Raw genomic sequence first — 5,074 nt, 5'->3', positions numbered from 1 at the left:
TAAACTGAATTTGTAATAATAGTTGTTGTGGAAACTTCTGGACAATCTGTTTCGCTCAGTGCCGCGCCCCGATGATTCCGCCATCGGTTGGGGTGTGACAAGTTGCGTCACAACCCTCTTTTGAATTACAAAACTGATCCTACTAAAGACAAAGCGAATCTTAAGGGTCGAGAAATTACTATTCACGACCCGCTGGATCCTGTTCAAGAATTCCACAGCCTCCGGGGCTAGAGAAATAAATGAAAAGCAAATGAGATAAACACGTGCTGATTCTCTTAACAAGCTTTCTCATGTTTACCGACTTTGCCTGGTTCCGCCTTCAACATTGCCTGGCCAGCAACAAACCCATTATCCTTGAGCCCAACAAGAGGGGACACTCCCGTAAGGTCCACTTAAGCATGTTTTCCACCCGCCCACCCAAATACAAGAATATATCAGATGGCCTAAGAGTAGACCTCCCATCGAGCGTATCCGTCAGAGAATTCACCATAGCCTCCTTTACAGCCGAAATTCCTACCCACTTTAGATATATCACAAAGAATATACCTACCCAAATCATGCATGTATTTAAACTTGGTAACTCCTTGCAATGGACCACATGCTCACCCAAAGTATCTAAACAAACCTTGCGGCAAAGTGGGCATGATTGTATTGGTCCTGATATATTATGACACTCCAACCAAACGCATGACGCACACCATACCTATTTAAGTCTTCTTCATGATGCACATCAACCCAAAACCTAATGTTCCCGAAATCACTACTGAACTCACACCAAACCAAAAAAATCCCTATTTGGTCACCATCATAACCCGTAACAGACTCAAGAAACTCTCATGTCGGTCACCCCATGATGATGGAGGTGAAAGTGACAGATACCTCTAACCTACCAAGAATTTTACTAACGTCATTATGCCCACAAGATCATGACAGACGTATGCCGAATAGGCACTCAAACCCACAACTTCCCTATTGACCCTAACATATAACAATATGATAAGAAAATATAGTACCTCCCTGTAACCTTAGTGTGACCTCTTTAACCATACCGCTAGAAAACATAACCCTCGGGTTCTCGAGCTATTATGATCAGAGATTGTTGAAGCCACTCCCAGCCTTCGAACCTATAACCATACCGATACAGAGAAGATTAACATGAACGATTGTAACACCCTAGGAAAATCCCACATCGGCGTGGCCTGGAGAGATTCTTGGTTCATAAGACATTCTCATCCTCTTAAATCACCAACGCGTTTTGGGCTTAGTTGGCTATGGAGCATATGAAAACTCCACAGTTAAGCGTGCTCAGGTGGGAGTAGTACTAGGATGGATGACCACTTGGGAAGTCTCCATCAAGGCAACCAAAACCAAATACGTGAGTTCCTGGATGGGTAATCCATCAGGGGCAAAGCAAACAATATTGGTGATACGAGAGGTCAGATGTTACAAATTGTACCAGAGCCAGTCCTAAGGGGGGGTGATTGTAATGATACCGATACAGAGAAGATTAACATGAACCATTGTAACACCCTAAACAAATCCCACAACGGTGTAGCCAAGAGAGATTCTTGGTTCATAAGACATGCCCATCCTCTGAAATCACCAGGGCATTTTGTGCTTAGTTGGTTGTGGAGTACATGAAAAATCTATAGTTAATCGTGCTCAGGTAGGAGTAGTACCAAAATGGGTGGTTCCTAGGAAGTCTCCACCAAGGAAAAAAAATACATGAGTTCCTAGATGGACTACCCATCGGGGAAAAGCGACCAATATTGGTGGTACGAGATGCCGAATGTTACAAAACCAATGCCACATAACAACGACAACGACCCTATCCTCAAGTTCTGTATTTTAGAGGACAACCATTATTGTACCATTAGTCAGAGACGACTTCGTTGTAATGCGAACACATTCCCCAAACCATACTATTTGTGTGCTTTCTGAAATTGGGGATAAACAAATGAAGTAGGTTAGGTAACAAAGATCTAACTTCTATGATTGTTGAATTGATAAAGAGCACATCTCGAAGAGAATAATCGGCTCCCTTGGCTCTAGCAACAGCTGACCTCCAGTCGCTTCAAGCGCATAGGCCACTTACTCGCGTCTCCACTGAAGCCTTGAAACCCAATATATTATTTCCAACCTATAATGCTATCCCCGTGTACCAGTTCATAAAGGTAAGGCCAATGGACGAACCACTTACCTAGTTCAGCCGAAACCATCCTAGCGCATCTTAGTCTTGGACCCATGGTTTTAGGACATCTAGCAAACTTTAATGACTCAGACCAGTCACTTCGTTGAAGTCTCTTTTCCAGTTGGGCCCTATTGTGACTCCCAAGCCCAATCACACAAGACCCTATAACAAACTTTGGTTTCATACATTGGTCCCTTACAAACTTCCTGAATTCCTTATGACATGAACCCTTATCTAAACATGGATTAGCCCTAGTATGTGTATACCCAATTCTGACCCATTTACCACCCACTGGACTTATTACCCAACTTCCCAAAGTTGTCAGCCCACTAGATGTTGCTACCCTGATAAACCTATTTGTCTTGTCTCTCTCATAAGCCCCTAAAGTTGTCGTCCCACTTCAAGATCCCTTGGGACTAACCAATGCTTCTAAGCCCATCATTACATTGGGCTTTAATAAAACTTGGCCCCACTATTAACCCTTTAGGATGAACCCATTACCATTCGAACCTAAAGCCCACATGTTTTTCTTCAGTGGGACCCACCCTAGTATTACCACCCGTGACACTAAGCCCATGATGGATTCTGATGACGGGGGTAGCCCAAGACTAAATAAAGTGACTAGATATGCAAATGCTTAAAAGGTTGAAAGGTTCACCGGTTGAAAAGCTGTAAAGTGAGAAAAGCGAGGAACAGTAATCAATCACATCTGAGAACTCGTTTCACCAACTCGCGCCCACAAAAGCAGAGCAGGTCTGCACGATACATGCTATTACCCAGGGGTCCAAAGCCTTCAACCCCAAAAGGGGAAACCCTCCATTGCAAACAGGTTCCACTAGTCTTGTACATACCATTATAGGAGATGTCTTTCCCTATAAGAAGACAGCTCATTCACTCCAAAAAGACATTCCAAAACAGAGAGATTCCTTCATCTCTGGTCATTCATAGAGTACTTGCTCACTTCCAAGTTACTCCTCGTCACATCCACCACACACATTCTATTTGCTCTCATTTCTGGATTCGAGCTCATCTCGAAGAAAGAACTTTAAAGCAAATAACAATTACATACTAGTGAACCTCCTTCCACGTTTTGCAAACGTGGGGGGACCCCGCGACCTGCGTTAGGCAAGGCTGAACCCTTCAGCCTTCTTGCCTAACCAACTCAGCTACCATCCTTGGTCTCGTGTTTGTTGCATCAACAAGTTGGCGCCCACCGTGGGGCTACGCCGCTATTTCTTCTCAAAAAAAGACCTAGTAGTGTAGCTCTCTTCACTCAAAATCACCATGTCAGAAAGTGGATCTCCGGGAGAAGTGAACCAGATCCCTAACACTTCTACCCCGGGTGGTGGCCAAGCTCATATGACTATAACAACACCGTTTTCGACTCCGGGGAGTACACCCGAGTTCCTTACCTTCAACACACCAACCCCATCCAGATCCGAGGCCCCATCTCCAAATGTCGGTGTATCTGACACCCCGGCGCGTGTTGAACTTACCCCTGAGGGGGTCGCTAACAATTTCCTCGAGTTAAGGTCACTCTTTAACCAACATGTGAGTAAAGAAAGGGAAAAGGGTATAAGGATTCGTTTAGACTATGACGAACCTGAGCCAACGCTGTCTCCCGGACCTCCCCTACCACCTTTTGCCACGAGAGGTGAGGCTGGTCCCAGTAACCCTTCAAACCCTCATCCTTATCTATCCACTATGACAAATCCAACGGTACATCCTATCCTCTCTTCCCAACCGATTACTAGTGGTGCTCCTCTGGGACATGAGCTAACACTTGACCAGCTCTTACAGTCCCCAGTAACAAGCTATCCAGCTTCTTTGACAACCACATGGGAGCAGGCACTGTCCGTACTCCCTTTAGCGCGAAGTGCTGTTACTAACACTCCTCTTGCAATAAACTGCTCGGCTGGTCCAGGAAGCCTTCAAGGCTTCCAACTCATGCCCAATATGATGGCCCAGATGATGGCCAACTTCCCATGGCAACACTTCATTAATCAAGTGTTAGCCACTCAGGGGAATCATGGCAATAGCAACAATGTGGATACAAGGCCTGAAGAAGACTTGGCTAAACCCTACAAGCCAAGCAACCTTTCATGCTTCTCAAGGCAGATAGCCGATTATGATTTTCAATCAAAAATCAAGATGCCAACCCACATCAGAACGTATGATGGGACGGAAGATCCCGAGGACCACCTCCAGATCTTCACTGGTGCCGCTCGAATAGAAAAATGGTCGAATGCTGAATGTTGCTTAATGTTCATGCAGACTCTTGTTGGGTCCGCCAGAATCTGGTTCAACGACCTACCTGCTTAAAGCATTCGAAGCTTTGACGATCTCAGCAGGGATTTTCTGGCAAACTTCTCCCAACAAAGGCGTTATGTCAAGGACGCAACAGTAATCTTCCAGATAAAACAACGTGATGATGAAAGTCTTCGAGCATTCATTGAACGGTACAAGAAAGAGGGACTGACCTATGTAGGGGCTGACGAGAAAATGAGAGTGGCCGGCTTTATGAATGCCATAACCTCTAAATACCTCACACGAGATTTCAATAAGTGTCACACCCCAACCGATGGCGGAATCATCGGGGCGCGGCACTAGGCGAATCAGATTGCTCAAGAGAATCCATAACAACTATATTGCGATAATATTTATTACATTTGTCATCCCATACTAACAAACAATACAATCACGTAAGTCATCACAGATTTCTTGTCCTCTCGAACAATTCAAATCCGACAACCTAGATTTTAGATGAGTTTCTAGACTTCCTAGCTTGATTTGATGTAAACTTCGGCTAAACCTGCAACATACGTTAAAACTTTGTCAATACAAAAGTATTGGCGAGTATACAGGTTTGATATGTGTAGTATG

This window comes from Helianthus annuus, chromosome 17, assembly GCF_002127325.2.
Source record: "Helianthus annuus cultivar XRQ/B chromosome 17, HanXRQr2.0-SUNRISE, whole genome shotgun sequence".
Lineage (NCBI taxonomy): Eukaryota > Viridiplantae > Streptophyta > Magnoliopsida > Asterales > Asteraceae > Helianthus > Helianthus annuus.
The sequence above is the reverse complement of the archived record's forward strand: the minus strand, read 5'-3'. Positions refer to the sequence as shown.